At 37.5% G+C, this 25188-nt stretch overlaps 1 protein-coding gene and 2 long non-coding RNA genes across 3 annotated transcripts in view; 1 reads left to right on the top strand and 2 right to left on the bottom strand.

Moving 5' to 3' along the window:
- Positions 1-25188, bottom strand: part of LOC115222549 — a 111510-nt gene that overhangs the window by 38878 nt on the left and 47444 nt on the right.
- Positions 3035-10720, bottom strand: LOC118767339. The gene is made up of 3 exons (XR_005003259.1): positions 10711-10720; positions 3711-3713; positions 3035-3126 (listed from the first exon to the last, which is right to left on the bottom strand). It is a non-coding gene; the product is annotated as an uncharacterized LOC118767339 (long non-coding RNA).
- Positions 19760-23367, top strand: LOC118767340. The gene is made up of 3 exons (XR_005003260.1): positions 19760-19769; positions 20666-20668; positions 23228-23367. It is a non-coding gene; the product is annotated as an uncharacterized LOC118767340 (long non-coding RNA).

The following is a 25188-nucleotide window of genomic DNA, read 5'->3' as shown; positions in this document are numbered from 1 at the left end:
ATGATGGCCTCCCATAGAGTTTCTGCCAACCAAATTTCCTCCCAAGGCATTAGTTGGCCTGAAGTTATAAAAGAAGGCATCTGCCTGAGGTACCACCCATGCAGTGGGATTGAACCCAAATCGACATGGCTGCAAAGTGAACTTCGCAGCCACATAATCATGTCTGTGCCTATGACCTGCGCATTATTACAGAGTATTTGATTATATGACAAAATTATGCACCGGGCATCAGTTAACTGGACAACACAGAAAGCTTTGAAATGGTTTGGAAAAATGTTCCCATGGGTTCACAAAAGAAGTAATGATTAACAGGGAAGTGCCTTTGTTAATATAATAATTTCACTTTCATTTAACTCTGTAAACCAGGAAAGAAAATATCTCTTGCTTGTTTACTAAAAGACTAAAAAAAATAGAGATAACGTGGCAAGGTCGTCTGTAATACTGTGTTGTGCATATGAAAAAACAAGTTTTGATCAGAAAATAGAACTGTAACAATAGTGAAACTAAAACACTGATAAAACAGCAGGAAATATTATGCAAATCATCATCATCATTATTATTATTGTTATTCAACGTTTGTTTACCACATTGGTATGGGTTGGATAGTTTGGCAGGAGCTGCACCAGGATCCATGGTTTATTTTGGCTTGATGCCCTTTCTAAGTTCAACCACTTTACAAAGATTACTGGGTGCTCTTTACATGACCAGTGCCTTTTACATCATCAGTGCTTTTATGTGGCACCATCACCAGTACCTTTTACGTGGCACCATCACCAGTGCCTTTTACATGGCGCCATCACCAGTGCCTTTTACGTGGCACCATTACTAGTGCTTTTATGTGGCACCATCACCAGTACCTTTTACGTGGCACCATCACCAGTGCCTTTTACATGGCGCCATCACCAGTGCCTTTTACGTAGCACCATTACTATTGCTTTTATGTGGTACCATCACCAGTACCTTTTACGTGGCACCATCACCAGTGCCTTTTACATGGCACCATCACCAGTGCCTTTTATGTGGCACCATCACTAGTGCTTTTTATGTGGCACATTCAGCATAGTTTTTTTTTTGTATGTGATACCTACACTAGTACTTTTAATGTGACACCAGTATAAGTATTTTTCACATAACTCCAACATAGGCACTTTTTACATGGCACCTGTGCCAGTGCATTTTATGTGGCACTATCATCAGTGCTTTTCACATGGCCAGTGCTTTTTATGTGGCCAAACTGGCGGCGCATCATTTGAAACACCAAGAAATAGATTTGTGTTAGAAGAGAGCAAAAGAGTACAAAAATATAAGACATTACAGTTGTATGTTGTGAACGCAAAAGGTATTGATTTGTACATACAGAAGGAATACAAATTTTCATCCATCCATCTTCTCCACTCACTGTCCCTGGGAAGAGTCATGGCAGGGAATGTCCTCAGGCACCTCTTCCATAAGATCCTATCAGAAGCAACCATCATTACATTTTCTTGCTGGATTTCCAAGAATGACCAACTGAGATTATGGATATTATCTGACCATCTCATTCTTGGTCTCCTGCCACTTGGCTTGGATTGAGGAATCTGTCTTATGATTCTTTCTTGTAACATCCTAATCACATGTCCATAACATCAGAGCTGTGATCTCTCAATGATTTGAAAAGACAGCTCAACCTGGAGTGAGTTCACTGATCTCTGATCCATGCACCCACCCACTCAGGTAACATTACTCCCAAGGCTCATCAGAGGAACCACATTTTGGCCATTTGTATTTGTGATTCTACTCTTTCACTCATTACTCAAAATCTGTCACCACAGGTTAGTATACGGCATGAAAACCAAAAATCAAAGATAGCAAGTTCGGTGTTTCTTTTTCTTTAACCAGCTTCTCCTCTTTTGAAGACTTGTTACAGGTGTTGGCATATTACTGAGCCAACACCTGCAAGCAGCACCATGCCGTCTGCAAGTTTCAGCTGACCAATCCTACAACCAGAAATTGTGATGCCACTTCCACAACAGCTGTACATATCAATCCAATTCATAAAAATTATGGAAAAGGGAGACGAAAATACACACCCCAGCTGAAGTCCAAAACTCAGGTTGAAAGGTTTCAACATGGCACCATTTACCCCAAACACAGACACACGAAAGAGGTCAATTGTTTCCAAAAATTCCAATGAATAATTTTTGCTTTGCCAGTTATCTAAGAGTTCAACATACTTGCTGATTTGTTCATTAATATGCTGAATTGAAATTAACGAGCTTTTTATGTTATTTATGTTAAACAGCTAACGAGACATTATCAACAAGAACTTTATCCTTTTAGGATTCAGATTAGTCAAATGCAATGCTTATTTATTCACACAGTTTTGGAATGAATCATGCATTATCTCGTACCTTTGAAATTCCAATTGTTCATTTTTAGAACGACCTTGTAGGCTAGGTGCAAGTAATTGAATCAGGTGAGTTAGCATATTAACCTTTTAGTATTTAAACCAGCCATATCCAGCACAAATTTTTTATGGGCTTCATTGCTTTGATTCCCAGTTATCCAAACTGTCACACAGTATATGCAGAACTCCTGTGACCGGCAATGAATGACTTTGCTGCCAAAGTTTGTGTCACACCATTCAGACGTATTATTGAATAGTATTTCAAAAAAAAAAAAAAGCTCAGCTTCCAAGTGCCATCAGACTTCTTCTGATTTACAAAATACTCAGCAAAACACTGCATCACAATGGACACCAACAACTCCAGTTGTAGTAGCACACATCAATAAATATTTCATTGCAGCTGAATGTTTTATCAGCTCTCGTGAATTTTTGGGAGAGGCAGTTTTCATTACATTATCTAGTCACTCACTTTTAACCCTTCAGCATTCAGATTACTCTGTCAAATGTAATGTTTATTTATTCACGTTGTTTAATCTCGTAATCTTGAGATTTCAATGATCTGAATGGTTTACAATGAAATTGTTGGGTAGGTGTAAGAGGTTGGATCTAGCCTGTTTGAACATAAAACGGATTGGATATTTGGGCTACTCTGTTAAATGAAATCCTTATTTATTCACATTGTTTTGAATTAATCATGCATTATCTCATAGCTTCAAGACTTTGACAATGTGATTGTTTAGCTGTTGAAAAGTCATTGCCTGGTAGGCCAGAACTGGCCAAATTTGGCCAAACAGAATATTTAGAATATGGCCAGTTTAAATGCTAAAGGATTAACTCTTTAATATTCAGATTATCCAGTCAAATGCAATGCTTATTTATTCATTGTTTTCAATTAATTATGTATTATCTCTTAGATTTGAGATTGCGATGATGTGATTGGTTAGCTTTAGAAAGACCTTACCTAGCTGACCGGAACTGACCAGATTTGGCCAGTTTGAACATAAAACAGTTTATTTAGGATATGGCTGAGGATCAACCCTTTGATATTCAGATCATACTTGTCAAATGTAATCCTTATTTATTCACATTGTTTTGAATTAATCATACAATATCTCATAGCTTCAAGACTTTGACGATGTGATTATTTATTTTTAGAATAACATTCTAGGGTAGGTGTGAGAGGCTGGATATAGCCAGTTTGAACATAAAACAGGAATATTTTGGCCAGACATGGCTGGGGTAAATGCTAAAAGGTTAAAGCAATTAATGGTTCGTTTGCACTTCACAACCATTTTCCTCATGTTTGACTCAGTGCATCAGTTACTCTCTTTGCTCTTTTACTTGTTTTAGTCATTTGACTGTGGCCATGCTGGGGCACCGCCTTTAGTCGAGCAAATCGACCCCAGGACTTATTCTTTGTAAGTCTAGTACTTATTCTATCGGTCTCTTTTGCTGATCCGCTAAGTGACGGAGACATAAACACACCAGCATCGGTTGTCAAGCACTGCTAGGGGGACAAACACAGACACACAAACACACACACACATATATATATATATATACATATATACGACAGGCTTCTTTCAGTTTCCGCCTACCAAATCCACTCACAAGGCTTTGGTCAGCCTGAGGCCATAGTAGAAGACACTTGCCCAAGGTGCCATGCAGTGGGACTGAACCCGGAACCATGTGGCTGGTAAGCAAGCTACTTACCACACAGCCACTCCTACTTCACGTCTTTATAATTTTGTTATTTGGGGAATTTTGAAAATCTTTTCATAAATTTCCAAACGGTGACAGATTTCTCAGGCCATGTCCACATACACCATAAGCATTATAGAAATTAAGAACCAACAATGGGATTGCTTGTGTAGCAATAACCATTTTAGCCATTTTGAAATGTGGCTCGAATTGGCAATATGACGTAATGTCGTATTGCCGAAGAATTATCATTTTCATTTTTTTCCATTGGTTAATATAACTGCTCATATAAAGATTCTAGAAGTTTCGAAAAGAATATCTGTCATGGATTTCGATTCTTTTTAGTCAAGTTGAGCAGTTATAAAAACCCTGGATTTGGGAAAATATTTCAGTGTTCGTTGGTGTCACATAACTCCACGTCACTCACTCTTTTGGAGACATCGGTAATTTTTATGCCATGTCTAAGTTAATCACAAATCTATTTTGATTTGTTGGTTAATGTATTAGATAGAAAGAAGAAATTAGCTAAGGAATTTATAGTCGTTTTTCTCCACGACAAAGTTATCTTTCTTACTGTAAAAAAAATATAAAATGTTATATTTATTTAATAAAAAATAATTAAAAAGAAAAGGTTTCTCTTCACGTTTGTTTTTCAACTGAGCATAGATAAATATGCATTTCTGTAATCCTTAACTTGTGTTTTTCTTATAGCGGTTTAAAGGATACGACTAAAATATTATACATACATGTCGTTAATATAGCGTTCCATGCGTATATGTCTCTATGACGTTATAACTGTAGTTAGGGTTTTTAGGTATAATGATAACGCTTTGGTATAAGTGACGTTGAATCATTATATTCTCCCTTACTCAGAGAAAAGACAAATAAAATAATATAACCTAAGAGAAAGCTTAAGGTAGAATAAACCGAAAACCACCGTAGGAAACTTGAGTATCATTGGTTGCTCATCAAGACGAGCTACTTGGGTTTTATCACACAGGTCACAGAAACCTTGTTTGTATCAAAGCAATCTGCTGAAGTCAGTATTGAGTATTAGTTTACCATGGCTTGTTGTAGTGTCCATATATTAGTACAGGATTTGTTATGTGCCTTTAGGGTTCCTTGTGACCCAAAGAGGAGGAAACTGTGGAACATAAGAGCGAAGAGATCTAACTGGTCTTCCTCACAGACACATCATAAGTCCGTCAGGTAAGCCTCCATTTCTCATTCCAAAGAATATGATTATTTACATCTCCATTCCTACCCACTTACTTTTTAGAAAAATAATCAAGCGGCAGTAAAGATTATTTGCCAACATAATGTGGCAGTCCTGGTTAGGATGATTGTTACTGTTATTTAGTGTGTCACTTTGGAAAGTATATATTTCAAACAAGAGTTTAGTGGTGTCATCTCTGGCTGAGCAGTTATTCAGTGCACAGATATTGCTTTTGAGCTAGGTGGGGACGCAAAACTCCTTTGTTCAAAAATATAAGGACGCAGATAGTGTGTCATACAGCCAGCTGGGGACAATGTTTCTTAGGGCTAAATAACAGTAATAATCGTTCTAACCAGGACTGCAACATTATGTTGGTAAATGATCTTTACTCTAGAATACTGTTACTGAATGTCTCTAGTTCAGAGATTTAGAAATAATAATATTCTATTAATTAACAGTTTACCTATAGACTTCATAAGCGTTGGGCACTTTAAGAGAGATAATAGTACTGAATATTGACAACAAAAATAAACTGATTATTATTTTTATTAATTACTAGCAGTAATACCAATCGTTGATTGGGTAATTACTTTTACTGTTTCTTGGGCCGAGAAGCTAGAAAAATGGGTATATCATATAGAAGAATAGCTTCATTTACATTTGACGGATATTTGTCCTCATCTTGTTTGTTGTTAACACAACATTTCAGCTGATTTACCCTCCAGCCTTCATCAGGTGTCTTGGGGGAAATTTCGAACCTGGGTTCTCAGTCCTAAGCTATTTGTTGTTGTTGTTATTATTATTATTATTATTATTCAGGTCACTGCCTGGAATCGAACTTGGAATCTTGGGGTTAGTAGCCTGTGCTCTTAACCACTGAGCCAAATGCCTGTAGGCATAGTGGTTAAGAGCATAATTCCTCATCTCTTAAATATAGAACTGAAGAATAGCTTTATGGAATCCAGTTGACTGCGATGGCACTGAAAATGCTGCAGGTCAAGTGGAACATCACTGTTCATATAGAAAAAGCATTGCACGTCGTGCGTTTGTTTGGTGTTCTTTTTTGACAATCTTTTTTAGGAGACATTTTTTTGATTAGAAATATCAGTAATTAGTAGTGAAATGAAATTACAGATGCTGTGCCCTGCCAATGTTAGTGCTGAAATTCTGACGCTTTATCACAGCAATGGAAGGCAAGACAACAGTAAGTAATAGTGAAATGAAATGACAAATGCTGTGTCCTGTCAGTCAGATTTAGGTTTATTTGTCCTGTATGTGTGTATTATATAAGAGAAAAACATGTAATAAGTGAAGCAGAAAGAAGATGGATTTCATATACGAACTTCCGTTTATTGTTCAAGTTGCAATCCAGCAACTTTTATAGTTTGGCCCTGATTTTTATTAATGCTCAAGGCAAAATAAAGTGGGATAGAAAACTGTAGGGCCTTAAATTTGAATGCTAGGAATGAAGACAGTGTCACGTTTACCACAACCAGTGAGAATATTTGCCTCAATGCAGTTTGTCATAGGTTTGGGTGCAATTAGTGTTGCCTTCCTAGAACCATTCCTTTTCATTTTATGGGACAAACACACAAACGGACAGAATCTCTCTTTTATATGTATATAGATGATTGTTGTCAACTTTGCCTTTCATTTTTTTGGTGGTCGATAAATTAAGCACCAGTCAAATACTGGGGTTGAAGTAATCAACTTAGCCCCACTCCTGAAATTACTGATACCAGAATTTGGTAGATGGAAACTAAGAGAGAAACTCGGGTGCGTGTGTGTGTTTATCCCCCCCCCCACCTCACCACCACCACTTGACAATTGGTGTTGCTATATTTACGTCCCTGTAACCTAGTGGTTCAACAAAAGATACTGATAGCATGAGTATCAGACTTTAAAAATAAGTACTGGTTTGATCTGTTCAGCTCAAACATTCATTCAAGGTGGCGTCCTAGCATGGCCGCAGACAGTCCAGTCATTGAAAAAAAAAAAAGAGAAGAGAAAAGAGTAAAAGAAGGTTGTGTTCAACGGCTGGAGAGACCACATCAGAACCAGGATAATTCTATGAGCTAAGTCGTAACCTTTCTCTTCATATATCCGATGTGAACTACTCACCAAACACGGTGACTACAAAATGACAATTTCACAGAAGAAAATTAAAGAATGCTGTTTGGTTTATACCTGTGAATTAGTCATAGAACAAGCTTTCAGGTATTTTACAGAAGAGGACAACATTCCACATAATCTCACCTTTCATTCCACTCTGGTAATTCAATTTCATTTTTCTTTTGCTCTTCAGGATGGGCTCTTCCAATGGCTCCCTTTTCCTTCATCATAATTTTCAACTTCGAAACTTTGCTTTGGCTTTTGTTTCTCTACTTCACTTTTGCCTCAGTAATTCTACTGTTCCAGAAGCTCTTTTAGTTGCCTCTTTCTCTATTTTCTATTTCTTTACTACCCACAAGGGGCTAAATACAGAGTGGACAAACAAACGGATTAAGTCGATTATATCGACCCCAGTGTGTAACTGGTACTTAATTTATCGACCCCGAAAGGATGAAAGGAAAAGTCGACCTCGGCGGAATTTGAACTCAGAACGTAGCGGCAGACGAAATATGGCTACGCATTTCGCCAGGCGTGCTAACGGTTCTGCCAGCTCACCGCCTTTATTTTCTCTCTTTCTCTATTTTCATCAGTACCTGCTTTGCCCATGTTACTATTCTTGAATAGTAGAGGTCTTTCAGAAGTTGTACTGTTTTTATCCTTTTCTTTATAAAAAATGTAATCATTTCTGTAGGGGGGTTCCCTGCTCGGTCGTCATGAATGGTGCTTACAGCCATTGGAATGAGAGGAAAGGAGTGAAGGGTGGCTGTGCGCAGGATGGGAGAGGCAGCTGAAAGAGCCTCTTGTTGGCTTTGGAGCAAGAGAGAGGAGCAGTGATTTGGCCACCTCTGCTGATCCACCAATGGGAGGGTGTTACGGTTCAAAACACCCTATGAACGTTGGATACTGTCTGACAACATCAGTTGCTCCGAGCTAAAGTTCCATGCACTTTAGTGAATGGAAAAATACACCTCCTTCTTGGTGTTATTAACACACATAGGAGTGTAATCACATCTTATTTTACCTGTCCTACAATTATCATTCTAAAACTAAACGATCACATCATCAGATTCTTGAAGCCATGAGATAATGCATGATTAATTTAAAACAATGTGAATTAATGAAAATTACAGTTGACAGAGTAATATGTGAATGCTAAAGGGCCACTGGAAGCACTCCGTCTGTTACGACGATGAGGTATCCGGTTGATCCGAATCAACGGAACAGCCTGCTCGTGAAATTAACGTCTAAGTGGCTGAGCACTCCACAGACATGTGTACCCTTAACGTAGTTCTCGGGGATATTCAGCGTGACACAGAGAGTGACAAGGCCGGCCCTTTTGAAATACAGGTACAACAGAAACAGGAAGTAAGAGTGAGAGAAAGTTGTGGTGAAAGAGTACAGCAGGGATCACCACCATCCCCTGCTGGAGCCTCGTGGAGATTTAGGTGTTTTCGCTCAATAAACACTCACAACGCCCGGTCTGGGAATCGAAACCGCGATCCTATGACCACGAGTCCGCTGCCCTAACCACTGGGCCATTGCACCTCCACCAAAGGGCCATTAAGGGCAGTGAGGGTGGAGAGCATTCTTTACAACCTGACTGACTATATCAGACTAACCATCTAATTCATTCACTTCACATTGCAAAACCTTTGTTGCTTTTTAGTCAATCCTGTACTAAAGTAATCTACAAAGCTCTGATACTTCTGTTGCACCATATGTTCCCCAACAAACATTGATTAGCAAATGTTGATACTGGATAATAACCGTTAGCTTCCTATATATGACACAGAACCACACCACACAAGACAAGACTGCATCAGTTAGGCAGTCCTGAAACATGTGATATCACACAAATTGTACTAACATTGTTTACCTTCATTTCAGAGGAAGGGAGATGCTAATATAAAGGAGAAAAAAAACTAAACTATTTCTCAAACATTCATTTTCATTCTGTAGCAAAATCCCCACACGACTGGGTTTTCCACTCAAAAAAATTTTCAAACAGGATGTTAAACGTTAATCATACTAAACAACTTGCTATTCCAGTTTCTGTTGAGGAAAATATAACAAAAGGGGAGATCTGTGTGTGTGTGTGTGTGAAGGTTGAATTATATTTCATCCTTTAATTTGGAGAATTCCAAAAAAGCGATTTCTAATAAAGATTCTTCATATTTTACAGGTAGCTTACTGGCGTAAGATTTTTGCGAATATGAAAATAATGCTTGTATATATATGGTGTGTCATGAGAATTTATGGAAAGGAATCCCATAGAAACTCAACAAATTTGTTAAAAATGGAGAAGAGATGTTAGAATTTGAAAGAATTAAAATTTTAATTCTTTCAAATTTTAACATTTTCTTCTCCATTTTTAACAAATTTGTTGAGTTTCTACAGGATTCCTTTCCATAAATTCTCATAACACACACACACTATATATAATTATTTTTGAAATTGAACTAAAAAGTATTCCACACTAACTTTGTATCTCCAAGGGCCGAACAAAATTATCCAGACAAATCAACTCAAAACTTCAGTCTTTAGAAAAAAGATTCTGTTTTCCTTTTATATTGATCAGTCTTCAAGTAGAATCCATGAAGCACTGGAGTCAATGTAATTGACTAGTGCCTTCTTCCAAAATTTCAGGCACTATAATAAAAAACATTATTATTATTTACATCATCATCATCATCATCAATGTGTCTTATACTTTTGAAGAATTACCATTTGCTATTTGGTCCCCCATTTGAATGACTATCTCTTTCATCAACAATAAACTTAGTTAAGTTCTGTGTAAAAGAGAAGAGGTTGCAAAAAATAAATAAATAAAACAAACTTGCTACCTTCAGTTTGTTTTATACCTATTTCTTTACTACCCACAAGGGGCTAAACACAGAGGGGACAAACAAGGACAAACAAACGGATTTAGTTGATTACATCGACCCCAGTGCATAACTGGTACTTAATTTATCGACCCCGAAAGGATGAAAGGCAAAGTCGACCTCGGCGGAATTTGAACTCAGAAATACGGCTACACATTTCGCCCGGTGTGCTAACGTTTCTACCAGTTCGCCGTCTTGTTTTATACCTATTCCTACCTATGGTCAGGAATGTCAGGTAGTGTCTAAAAGCGTAGAGTCATGAATACAAGTAGCCAAAAAGGGGTTCTTAAGGATTTCTGGAGAAATGTTATTTAACATGATGTATAATTTGGAGATCAGGGATTTTTTTTGAGGCCAGGTTTACTACTTCTCTGCATTGAGAGGTCACAGCTTTGGCACTATAAATTTGTGACTAGAATGTCAGAGTAAAAAAAAAAAAAATGCAAGACATATTCTTCAAAGTGATTCAACCAGCAGGCGACCTAGTGGTAGACCAAGAAGGAAATGGTTGGATAATATCTATGGTCTCAGTCTTGACTGGGAATCCAGGTGGAAAATGTAATGATTGTTGCTTGTGATAAGTCCCTGTGGAGGAAGAGTCTGAGAACCCTTACCCACCAGGAATAATGGGTGGAGAAGATGATGGATAAAATTTCCTTGTAGTACTTTATGTAGAACTCTTTCTTTGAAAATGTCCTTACTATTCTCTCATTTACAGATTTTACTACCTCTTCAATCAGTTATTGTTTTAAAACTGCACAACTTAATGAATACTGACTGGTTATTTGTTGTTGTCCCACTCCCCACCCTTTTACTCACTTTCTAATTCCTCGACATCATCTACTCTTGTTCACTTCAAAACACAGGGAAATATTCAGTGCATGATAAAACAAAAAAAAATTCCTCTAGCAAGAGATGATTAGGATGATTTTTTTGGTTAATTTTAGGATGGTTTTTCTGAATATGAAGTCAGTTTTGCTCCATCACATCTAGATTTTGAGGTACAAGATACCTCCTATTGACCAAATTTCCACGCAGTATGTCAAGTGTTCCTATTTGTCTTTTAAGAATGTCTTTGATTGTTCTTTTTGTGACAACTTTGAATGGTAGAGCTGCAAAAGTAAATGTAACACATATTACACCATGTCTATTTTCAGAACACTTCCAATAAACGAGAGCTGTAAAAGTAGATATAACAATATTAGATCACGTCTACTTTTAGAACATTTTGATTTAAATACATGTTTCAAATGTTATTGTGACTTGTTGCACCAAATTGGTAATTGCTCTGTTCACTGTGGACTGATGTTTTTTTTTCTATTGTTTTTGTTTTTTTAGTCACTTCAATTTGCTTTAGTTTGCATGGCTTCAAGATGTGTATGTCGCAATGACCCACATTACTTTTGTTACATCTGTGGGGATTACACATTGAAGAATGGTAGAAGAAACATCACGCCACTCATACAAGGATTACTTCACAAGGAAACTTGGAGACCAAGATAAACGTTTTGCTCCACATATTATACATAAAGTTTGCTGTGATCTGCTTTCCTAGTCCAGTGGCAAGCTGGAGCAAATGTCATTTGCCTCTCCTCTGGCATGCTGAGAAAAACTACTGAATACTACTTTCGTATAACTTATATTAAGGGAATCAATAAGAAAACTGAAAAGTAAATGAAGTATCCAAATTTGCCATCTGCCCTAATACCACCACCGTATGAAGATGGAATTCCCCCTGTGACAAGCAATCAACCATTGAGTGAGTCAGATGATGATTCCAATGTCAAAACTGGATGTGAAGAACAAATGGATGACAAAGATTTTGAAATTCCTCATTCATACCCTAAAACAAGTCAAAAACAACTTGATCATTTTGTTCAAAACTTGGGATTTTCCAAGAATGATTCTCACTTGGCTGGAATAATGCTCTGAGAATTTGGTGTCTTAACCCAAGGAACCAAGACAACAGCATACAGGCACAGAGAAGAAATTTGTTGAATTTTTCGACACACAAGCTGAACTGGGTTTCGTTTATTGCAAGAACATTGCTAGTTTATTGATAGCACCGAGAATTTCCACTGATGTGAAGACAGATTGATGGATACTCATTGATGGCACTGTTTCCAGTTTAAAGGCAGTTCTTTTGCAAGATGAGAATGAGTATGTAGGGATTCATCATCATTTAATATCTGCCTTCCATGCTGGCAGGGGTTGGATAATTTGCCTGAAAACTGGTAAGCCAGGGGAGCTACACTCAGTTCCAATCTGGTTTACCATGGTTTCTACGGCTTGATTCCCTCCTTAACGTCAACGACACCAAGAGTGAAGTGGGTACTTTTTACATGCCACCAGCATGGATGCCATTGACGTGGCATCGGCTATGCTCTTGAATGGTGTTTTTTTTACATGCCACCAGCGTGGACGCCAGTCAACCTGCACTGGCATTGGCCACGGCTATGATTTCACTTGGTTTGACAAGTCTTCTCAAACACAGAACATCACACAACGTTTGAGGGGCGATTTTTATGTGCCAGTTAAATAACACAGGCATTGGCCATGACTATGATCTCATTTGGCTTGCCTGGTCTTCTCAAGCACAACATATCTCCACAGGTCTCGGTCACCTGCCATTGCCTCTATGAGGCCCAACATTCAAAGATCATGCTTCATGACATCATCCCATGTCTTTCTGGGTCTACCTCTTCCACAGGTTTCCTCCACCATTAGTGTGTGGCACTTCTTTACACAGTTGTCCTTGTCCATACGCATCACATGACCATACCAGCGCAGCTGTCTCTCTCGCACACCACATCTCATTCCTCTTATGCCCAGCTTTTCTCCCAGGACACTTATACTCTGTCCAGTATGCACACTGACATTACACATCCAGCAGAGCATACTAGTTTCATTTCTGACAAACCTGCGCACGTCCTCAGTGGTCACAGCCCATGTTTCACTGCTGTGTAGCATAGCTGTTTGCACACAGGCATCATACAGTCTGCCTTTCACTCTGAGAGGGAGGCCCTTTGTTGTCAGCAGAGGTAGGAACTGCCTGAACTTTGCTCACCCTATTCTTATTCTAGAAGCTACACTTTCAGAGCATTCACCCCGGCTACTGACTTGATCACTTAGGTGATGGAAGCTATCAACTACTTCTAGTCCACCCCCATCCCGCCCCAACATTCGATGGAGCCTATTTTCTGTACATTTTTAGTGTTAACTGTACCTGAGCACCTACTACACACAAAAACTATTTTCCCTGTTAACCTTCCTCTGATATTGCTGCACTTCTTATGTGTCCATAGCTTACATGTCTACTCTCCTACTTAGTAAGATTTTGGTTCTTGCTAGATTAACTCTCAGTGGGTTATTTGGAGATGTGTTCTGCTTGAGTAGGCCTGTCAAGCCAAGTAGTCATGGTCGATGCCAGTGTTGTTTAACTGACACATAAAATAGGAAATAGATGCTAATTTTCTCAATCAGGTATTACGATTTCATATGAATTGTGTCATGGTGATGTTTTTCTCACAGACGGTGCCCAACTGACCCTACTATACTGTGTAGTCAACAAAATCAAAAACAAACAATGCACATGCGTGAAATTAAAAATATAAAATGGTGACAATTTACCTATCACACCCTGTATATAACATCTGTTTTCCATACTGGCATAGACATATATATATATATATATATATAATTTTAATCCAAAAGGGGAACAAAAAAACAACAACAACAGGAACAATTACAGTATTATTATTAATAGGCGCTCAGGAGATGGAAGCAGATATATATTGATATACACACTCACACATTTGTATTCATGTTTCTTTGTGTTTGTTTCCTACCACCATTTGACAAATGAATGTATTCAGCTCAATTAACTTAGTCAGGATTGACAAAATGTTACTGAATATATATAATCCAATGGATTGTTAATTTTGTTTAGTGTTCACATTATTCTGCCAAAATTAATGCTTCTTCATCCACATTGTTTTGAACTAATCATGCATTATGTTGTAGCTATGAGGTTTTGATGAGGTAGCTGTTAATTTTTAAGATGATATTGTAAGGTTGGTGTAAGAGACCAGATCTGGCCAATTTGAACATAAAACAAGCAGAATACTTTTGGCTGGATATGGCCGGTTTAATTGCTAAAGGGTTAAAGTAAATTTGAAAGATCCCCACAAATGCAAAGACGGGGAAAGAGAGATGGAAAAAGGAAAAGAAATAAAAGTAAAAAAAAAAAAAAAAAGGAGCGGAGGGGGTAACTTAACTAAATATATTTTGTCTCCTTCGAAAGTGATGAAATTTGTTTTGATCATTGTTCTCTGTACTCAAAGTTATCTGGTGAATCATTGGAGTAGGAGTTGCTGTGTGGTAAGTAGCTTGCTTACCAACCACATGGTTCCGGGGTCAGTCCCATTGCGTGACACCTTGGGCAAGTGTCTTCTACTATAGCCCTGGGCCGACCAAAACCTTGTGAGTGGATTTGGTAGACAGAAACTGAAAGAAGCCCGTCGTATATATGTATATATATATATGTGTATGTATGTGTGTGTTTGTGTGTGTTTGTGTGTCTGTGTTTGTCCACCCCAACACTGCTTGACAACCGATGCTGGTGTGTGTTTACGTCCCCGTCACTTAGCAGTTCGGCAAAAGAGACTGATAAAACAAGTACTAGGCTTACAAAGAATAAGTCCTGGGATCGATTTGGTCGACTAAAGGTGGTGCTCCAGCATGGTCACAGTCAAATGACTGAAACAAGTAAAAGAGTATTCTGGGTCTTCTGTGTATGCAAACAGGAAGTCAGATCTGAATGTTTATTAAGGGGAGGTAATTCTGAATATTACATTTCTTAAGATTCTGCATTGCACAACATATAAGGCTTGCAAAGAATCTTTATAAAGTATTGTTATGGTAAATTAATATCCACTAAATGTCAAAGCTTATAACATTATGTATTATTATTAGTGATGGAAGCAGTATTGGTACAGAATCACACACTCACACATCTTAACATGGATATACTATAGAAAGCCACAGAGCTGTGATGTTCATCTTGAGAAAGCATTTCACATAGACATATGGAGTTAAAAAAACACACAAGTGTATAAATAGCTGATGATGGAATTGGTAAATCTGGATTTCTGAATTGTTGCATGCCATCAGTATCATCCATCAAATGCATGTTTAGACATCATATATATCATTCTACTACTACTACTACTACTACTACTAATAATAATAATAATGATAATAATAATAATAATAATAATAATAATAATAATAATAATAATGCTATTGAATAGCGTTCAAGTGTCAAAACCATAATGATATCTGAGGGGCAGCTGATGATGGAGGTATGTTAGATTGTTAGTATGGCTGTTTTTGTATATGTGGAATAGTATTATAACACATCCTTTTGATTGAATAATTTCAATCTGCTTGTGCTAATGTTTGTCCAATTGTAGGAGTGGTTGAATAGAAACATTTTATGCAGATTTTATTATGAATCTTATCAAATTTTTAATTGGGGAATTTTCACTATTTGTGTGTGTGTATACTCTTACTCTCTTTACTCTTTTACTTGTTTCAGTCATTTGACTGTGCCCATGCTGGAGCATCGCCTTTAGTCGAGCAAATCGACCCCGGGACTTATTCTTTGTAAGCCTAGTACTTATTCTATCGGACTCTTTTGCCAAACCGCTAAGTGACGGGGACGTAAACACACCAGCATCGGTTGTCAAGCAATGCTAGGGGAACAAACACAGACACACAAACATATATATATATATATACACATATATACGACAGGCTTCTTTCAGTTTCTGTCTACCAAATCCACTCACAAGGCATTGGTCGGCCCGGGGATATAGCAGAAGACACTTGCCCAAGATGCCACGCAGTGGGACTGAACCCGTAACCATGTGGTTGGTTAGCAAGCTACTTACCACAGAGCCACTCCTGCGCCTACGTTGTGTATGTTTGTTTTGTGTGTGTGCATGCATGTATGCTGTATGCATGCTATGTGTGACTGGTGTGTGCATGTTGCATGTGTGTATGTTATGTGCATGTTACATGCATGTACTGTGTGCATGCTGCATGTGTGTTGTATGCATCCTGCATACATATTGTGTTCATGTCGTGTGTGTGCATGTGCGTGTACCAACACCTACTTTTCCATGCTTGCATGGGTCAGAAAGCTGGATGCTCTTCCTGTCTCCAACACATGCACACACACTTGTTTCTCAGTAAGGTAATATTTCCTCTTGGCTGGATATGTTTATGCATGGAAATGAATGGCATCACTTGTATGACAATGCTCGCTTACAACTATCATGCAATATCAAGACAAGGTCACACACACACACACAAAACGTCTTTCAGTTTTTTCCTCTGCCAACTCCATTTACAAGGCTTTCTTCTAAAGTAGAAAGACACTTGCCAAAGGTATCACACAGAGGAACTGAACCTGAAAGCATATGGTTGGGAAGTGAAGTTCCTTCACCCCACAACCATAAATATAACAACATTAATCAATCCATCCATCCACCCACCCATCCGTCTTCTCTGCCTACAATTCTTGGGAGTGTTGTAGAGGTAGTGTCCTCAGGCACCTCCTCCTCCACAGGGTCCAACCTGAAGCAATCGTCATTTGACTTTCTGCTTGAATTACCAAGTGTGATCAACTGAGACGAAGAATATCATCCAGTCATCTTGTTCTTGGTCTATACCTACGTCTCTTGTTAGCTATCTCAGCTTGAAGAATTTGTCTCATGATTCTTTCCTAAGACATTCTAATCAAGTCTGTAGTTCAAGTGCCGAGACCTCTCAATGCAGAGCTGCTCTGAATATTTTTTTATTATTAAGATGCTGCAATACATGTTGAAAGACAATACACAGCTTTCGAATCATCTACGATGAGATTAAATCAATTTACCATAAAAACCCATGTAAATTGCGCACCTGTGTAATTTACACAGGTGATTTTCAGGATAAAAATTGTTAAAAAAATCTTCTAATCATGAAAAAATTTGCACCCAAAAGTTTTCAGAATTGCCAGTCTGGCCAGAGAGAAAAGGTTTTCAATTTAGCTGTCATTTAACATAATTTCACTTACTTATTAATAAGATTTTATTAAATTTTCATTAACTAAAAGTAATTTCTGTTTAACAGGTATCACATTAAAAGCTATCAAATTGCGAAGTGTTTGTGCTGTCTATATAAATAAAATCGGTTTTTGCAGGACTGACTTGTGTCAGTCTGTTTTACTTGCTCAATACACCCTCCTTCTCCTCCCTTATGAGACTGACTATGTCAGTCTGCTTTAGCCACTCAGTCAGTATACCCTCCTCCTCCCTCGATGTTAGCGTTCCAATAATAATAAAAATAAATAAATGAAAAATATGACGCTGACTGCGCGTGTGTGTGTGTGTGTTTGCATGCATGTAACCGTATGAGATTGTGTGCGTTTGTATGTGCATGTAAGTAACTGTACGAGACTGTGTATGTGTGTGCATGCACGCACGCATGTACCTGTATCAGACTGTGTTTGTGTGTCTCTGGTCTCTGCATAACCAGAAATAACCAAAGTATTATTTAACAAACCGTGAGCATTTATATATGACTAGCAGTATCGCCCGGCGTTGCTCGAGTTTGTAAGGGAAATAACTATATAAGCATTTTTAGAGATGTAAAGTATAATAGCCATCTCAATATGGCTAACCACAAAGGGGGGGGGTTACTGTAGCTTTTTACGTTCTGAGATTTAATAATACATTTTTAGAGAGTTATTTCCCTTATATAATAGCAACAAAATGCATTAAAAATGGGAAAAAATTATGGTAAATTTTTTTTAAAATCGTAGACTCACCGTAGACGCGCGCTAATACCCAGAAGGGTTCGATATGAATCACGACTATAAGATACCTGGTTTTGGTTAAACTGCACCGCAAAATGTGGGAGTAGTTAGGAATTTAAATCGTAGGAGACAGACAGCACACAACCTCACTTTTATATATAAAGATATAATGATGGAAATTGTTGTATACTGTGTTCAGATGCACTACAAATTAAAAAAAAAAACAAAAAAAGGCCATCAGATTTACTGTAGGGCAGATTTCAAGAAGTTTTGAAGGATGTAGTGTCTCGACAGCTAACAACTGATGCAGGTAGTTTATTCCATACTTTAGCAATTCTGAGCATGAAAAATGTTTCCAAGAGTCATGAGTGCTGTGTTGTTTTTTGATTTTATAAGCATGTCTGCAAGTGTTTGTCATATGGAATTCAAAAAGGTGCCCAAGGTTGTTGATAATCTTGTTTATAATAAACTTTATTTCACACTTCTTCCTCACAAGAGATTATGCCCGATCTTTAGCTTACTACTGGCATGTCTTCTCAAACCATGATTACGGGGAAAAGTTTTCGATAAGAATTATCAACAAAAACAAAGCTGATAAATATGCACAGGTGTTGCAAATTAAGTTTAATTACCAATAAACATCAGCTTGGATGACACTTTGTTCAACTGAGTAAAATATGGCCTGGCCCATGATTACCAGCGTGTATGTTCAAAAAGTAGTGAACCATTTAATGGTTTTAGTAAATTTATACAAATCCCACCACACACACACACGACAGGCTTCTACTCAGTTTCTGTCAACCAAATTCACTCACAAGACATTAGTTGGCCCAAGGTTATAATAGAAGATACTTGCCTTGGTGCTGTACATCGGGACTGAACCTGAGACCATGTAGTTGCAAAGCAAGCTTATCAACACAGCCATGCTAATGCCTTAGTATCTACAGACTCTATATGGAGCATCATAAACCTGCTCCAGGATACCTTTGACCTCTTGTAGAGCTGTATCTATCTAAGCGCATGCATGGCTGCGTGGTAAGGAGCCTGCTTCCCAACCATATCGCTCTGGGTTCAGCCCTACTGCATGACACCTTGGGCAAATGTTTTCTACAATAGCCTTGAGCTAACAAAATCCTTGTGAGTGAATTTAGCTGGAAACTGAAAGAAGCCCATCGTGTGTGTATATATATATATATATATAGGCGCAGGAGTGGCTGTGTGGTAAGTAGCTTGCTAACCAACCACATGGTTCCGGGTTCAGTCTCACTGTGTGGCATCTTGGGCAAGTGTCTTCTGCTATAGCCCCGGGCCGACCAATGCCTTGTGAGTGGATTTGGTAGATGGAAACTGAAAGAAGCCTGTCATATATATGTATATATATATAAGTGTGTGTGTATATGTTTGTGTGTCTGTGATTGTCCCCCTAGCATTGCTTGACAACCGATGCTGGTGTGTTTACATCCCCGTCACTTAGCGGTTCAGCTAAAGAGACCGATAGAATAAGTACTGGGCTTACAAAGAATAAGTCTCGGGGTCGATTTGCTCCACTAAAGGTGGTACTCCAGCATGGCCGCAGTCAAATGACTGAAACAAGTAAAAGAGTAAAGAGTAATAATGAAGTGGAGATTGGCAATTTATTCTCATCCAAAACTTTTTAATAAAAACATTTCGTACAGTATATATAACAATGAGCAACATATGTTTCTACTGCAGCAACTGCACATTGCTCTGTATGCAGTGATGCATCCTAGTTGCTTCAATTTCATCAAAGGTCCATCACTTACGATATTTGTAAAGTGAACTAATTCAAACAAGCTTCCCGCATTGGTATTCAGTCGAAGGTTATATTTTCAAATCAAATTGAATTCTGGTCTTATAATCACCTCTGTAAGTATTACATATTTCTTTACTACCCACAAGGGGCTAAACACAGAGGGGACAAACAAGGACAGATAAACGGATTAAGTCGATCACATCGACCCCAGTGCATAACTGGTACTTAATTTATCGATCCCGAAAGGATGAAAGGCAAAGTCGACCCCGGCGGAATTTGAACTCAGAACGTAGCGGCAGATGAAATATGGCTACGCATTTTGCTCAGCGTGCTAACATTTCTGCCAGCTCACTTATAAGTATTACAGTTGAATCATGGTTTATAAAATGGTCATTCATATTACAATCAATTATAGCAGTAATTCACTTATGTTTGGGTTTCACAACCCTCTGTGTTTGTTTTCATTCGGTTTCCTTGTATGTCTCCACTGTCCTGTTTTTGTTCCCAACTTTAACCCTCAATAAATGCTAAATATTATCTTAGAATTTATGGGAGCAACTGTCCTTGAAAACTCATATTGTCGTTGAATGCTCGAAATGAGGAGTAGATAGACAGTCGACAACTGATGAAGAGTCCTTTCTCTGTGTTTACTTGTCCTGTTTTCCATTTTCTCTCTTGCTGTTTGCATATTTAACTCATTTTGTTTTTGTATTTCATGTTGTTTACACAGTTGGTGATGTCCTGAACCCATATATGCATACACACACACACCCACACATACGAGTTCCTTTCATGTGTTGGGCCTCATGGAGGCATGACCGAGACCTTTGGCATTATGTCATGCTTGAGATGAAGACCCATCAAGCTGAGCAAAATCACAGTCGTGGCAGATACTGGTGTCACACAAAAGCACTCATTACACTCTCAGAGTGGTTGGCATTAGGAAGGGCATCCAACCATAAAAAACCATGCCAAATCAGACTGGATCATGGCACAGCCTTCCAGCTTACCAACCCTGGTCAAACCGTCCAACTCATGGACAACAAATGTTAAATGATGATGATGATGATGATGTATGTATATATCTATGCGTGTGTCTTTGCCCTCCCATCACCACTTGATAATCGGTAATAGTTTGTTTACATCCCTGTAACTTAGCAGTTTGGCAAAAGAGACCAACATAATAAGTATTAAACTATAAAAAAACCAAGTTCTGGTGTTGAATTGTTCAACTAAAATCCTTTAAGGTGGTGCCCCAGCATGGCCACAGTCAAATGACTGAAACGAGTAAAAGAGAAAAAGAAAGAAACAAGATAGAATTATAACAGACACTTAGGTTCTTTCTAAACCACATACCAAATAGATTCAATTCTTTGAAAATTGAGTTTCTAAGTGTGCATTTCCCCTCAATCGGAGTAGGCTGTAAAATATGGCAATTCTATTAAGTGTTTAGCATTCAAATTACCCCGTCAAACGTAATACTTATTTATTCACACTTCTTTGAATTAATTACGCATTACCCCATAATTTGAAGATTTCAATGATGTAATTGTTTATACTTAGAAAGACATTGTAGGGTTGGTGAGAGAGCTTGTATCTGGCCAGTTTGAACATAAAATAGGTAGAATATTTGGGCCAGATGTGGCTTTCTTAAATGCTAAAGGACCAAATATGCTATTAAACAGGCAGCTGTTACTCATGCTGGTCTGTCTGTTACTACTGAAACAGAAACTACTGATGAAATTATTTCTGCAACATTTTCAGAAGATAGAAGGTCAATGACATCTTTCTGAAAGTCCTCACTTAAATCATTCCAAAAAGTCTCTTGCCACACAGTCAAAAACAGGACTTAGGTTAATTATGGATTCTATAAGGAATCGAAAGCATTTCTTATGAAACATTTTAACCCTTTCGTTACCAACCCGGCTGAAACCACTTCTCGCTCTGTAGTACAAATGTCTTGTTTTCGTAAGTTTTTAATTAAAATCTTCCACCAAACCTTAGTCACAATTTATGTTCCTAAAACTAGCTTAATGACAACTAAATTATTTTACTAAATTGCTTGTTATATTTAAAATTAATTGAAAGAAACACAGAGCATCTCAACAGAAATATGGTAACAAAAGGATTAATAAATGATTAATTTAACCCTTTTGATACCAACTCGTTTGAAACTACCTCTGGCTCTGTACTGTAAATGTGTTGTTTTCATAAATTCTGAATTAAAATCTTCCACCAAACCTTAGTCACAAATTATGTTCCTAAATGACAACTAAGTTATTTTACTAAGTTCTTTGTTATCTTTAAAATCAGTTGAAAGAACATCTCAACAGAAATATGGTAACAAAGGGGTTAAAATATATAATAGAGAAACAATTTTTTAACCCTTTTGATACCAACCTAGCTGAAACTGGCTCTGTGTACAAATGCCTTGTTTTCATAAGTTCTGAATTAAAATCTTCCACCAAACCTTAATCACAATTTATGTTCCTAACATTAGCTTAATGATAACTAAGTTATTTTATTAAATTCTTTGTTATATTTAAAATTAATTGAAAGAAACACAGAGCATCTCAAAATAAATATGGTAACAAAAGGGTTAAAATATATAATAGGGAAACAATTTTTTAACCCTTTTGATACCAACCTGGCTGAAACCAGCTCTGGCTCTGAGTACAAATGTCTTGCTTTCATAAATTTTGAATTAAAATCTTCCACCAAACCTTGGTCACAATTTATGTTCCTAACACTAGCTTAATGATAACTAAATTATTTTACTAAATTCTTTGTTATATTTAAAATTAATTGAAAGAAACACAGAGCATCTCAAAATAAATATGGTAACAAAAGGGTTAAAATATATAATAGGGAAACAATTTTTTAACCCTTTTGATACCAACCTGGCTGAAACCAGCTCTGGCTCTGAGTACAAATGTCTTGCTTTCATAAATTTTGAATTAAAATCTTCCACCAAACCTTGGTCACAATTTATGTTCCTAACACTAGCTTAATGATAACTAAATTATTTTACTAAATTCTTTGTTATATTTAAAATTAATTGAAAGAAACACAGAGCATCTCAAAATAAATATGGTAACAAAAGGGTTAATTAAGTGGAAGATCAAAGGTCCAGTTTACTCATGTCTGAGGGGGAAACAAAAATTGAAAATTGATAAAACCCAATATTTGAAAACTTCACCCTCTCAGATCTGGGCCCCTGTATCTAGTTTTACCCTCCACCTTGGTTCCCAAGCAAATAAATAAATAAATATTTGCATATACGGCTCAAGAGTAAGCAAGCTAATGGGCAGAATCAGAAAAAAATTCAGGAGAATAACAATAATAGGCCTATCTCCTCTCGACTACCATATTTGTTCCCCTGAATCACTACTTTCCTCATCACTTTCACCAGTTTGATTGTCCAAATTACTCATTTCTGGTGCAAGTGCAAACTCTCCATTTGAAGAGTAAACATCATCATTGATTTTATGACCAGTAAAGGGTCTAAACCAGGCCTTGCCAACTCAATTTACGCTGTGGGCCACTTTAAATCACAGAAAGTATTTTTGAGGGCCACTTGTATACTTAATGCACTAACAGCCAATTAAATTATAGAATCAAGAATTTTTCATACTCTTCATTCACTTGAAATTATAAAAGTACAGGCCTTTGCTTTATTGCCACTTATAAATTTTAAATTCATTTTGAAACAAATGTTTTACACAAACAATTTTATTTTGAAATCAAACAGAAAGTATCAAGCTGGCCACAAGATAAAAGTCTGTGGGCCGCATGCAACCCATGGGCCTCGGGTAGGCCAGCCCTGGTCTAGGCCTTGCACATTTACAAGACAACACACTGGGATCATCTTATGTTCGTTTCATCATAAAATCGTTTTTGTTTTTTTTTTAGTTAAAAACAAAAGTAAACAACAGCTGGGGGGGGGGTCGCCATTAACTATGAGTTATAAACACACTTGACTATGAAGCTGTAATGTGATCAGTTGCCTAATTTTAGTATTTCATCTTCTTTTTCTAAATGTGTTGTTCATTACGTTTAAGTTATACTGCTACAGCGAGGCGAACACAGCATTACAGGGTTAACTTTGTCCCTTTCCCATACACTACAAGCTTAAGGCTGGTTCAGAATCTTTTGGCCAGGGGCTCAATTCTGATCTATGTATGCTGTGATTTGCAACGTGGTCTGATCAATAAGTATCCGGACTCTTGCCATAGTAACGAAGCTAATAGGAGGTCATGTTACTCAATGAAATGCATAAAAACAATATGGTAATTGCTACATAGGCACAGATGTGACTGTGTGGTAAGAAGCTTGCTTCCCAACCACATGGTTCTGGATTCAGTTCCACTACAGGGTACCTTGGACAAGTGTCTTCTACAACAACCACGGACCAATCAAAGCCTTGTGAGTAGATATGATAGACAGAAACTGAAAGAAGCCAATGCATGAGTGTGTGTGCGCATGTGAGAAAGTGTGAGTGTGTGCACTTTTGTGTTTCTCCGTCACCACTACTTGACAGCGGGTGTTAGTTTGTTTACATCCCCCCCATAACATAGAGAGACAACAAAAGAGACTAATAGAATAAGTATCAGCTTCAAAAGTAAAAGTACTGGGGGTCAATTCATTCAACTAAAACCCTTCAAGTGGATGCACCTTTATGGTTGCAGCCCAATGATTGAAGCAAGTTAAAGATAAAATGAAAAATAGAAAAGACATGCAGTGACCAAGGAGGCACTGTACAAAAAGGTTCTCATTTCCAAGAGAAACTTGGACTGGATCAACATTCTTCTCTTGTGGTTTTTTTTTAAAACTTGGTACTGTTTGTTTGCAATGCCAAGTATGTGACTGAAACAGCTAGTGGAGTGGAATCAGAACTTTTGGAGAATAATCCCAATTAAGCTCATGCCAACTCAGTGTTGGATTAACTGTTAAGCAAAATAAGCTTGTACTTAGGGCACCAAGGAAGGTGGTGGGAGGCAACCACAGAAATGGTAAATAGTTTACAGCACAAAAGAAATCACTTTAAACTTGCTAAAGTAATATTCAAAGTGTTTTATATGAGTGGAAATATAATTTCTAAGTGTTCATGATGTCATAGTAAGGATCTGATCAAAGGCTTCGTGATTAAAAAGAAAGTAGAAAACTTTCCAAACATAAATAAAATGGAAGTATACAAAAATAAACATTTTCCATCTTACTGTTAGTTTTGTTTTTCATTTTGAAGAATAAAAA

This window comes from Octopus sinensis, linkage group LG20, assembly GCF_006345805.1.
Source record: "Octopus sinensis linkage group LG20, ASM634580v1, whole genome shotgun sequence".
NCBI classification, from domain to species: Eukaryota; Metazoa; Mollusca; class Cephalopoda; order Octopoda; family Octopodidae; genus Octopus; species Octopus sinensis.
This window is presented reverse-complemented; position numbering and strand designations above follow the sequence as displayed.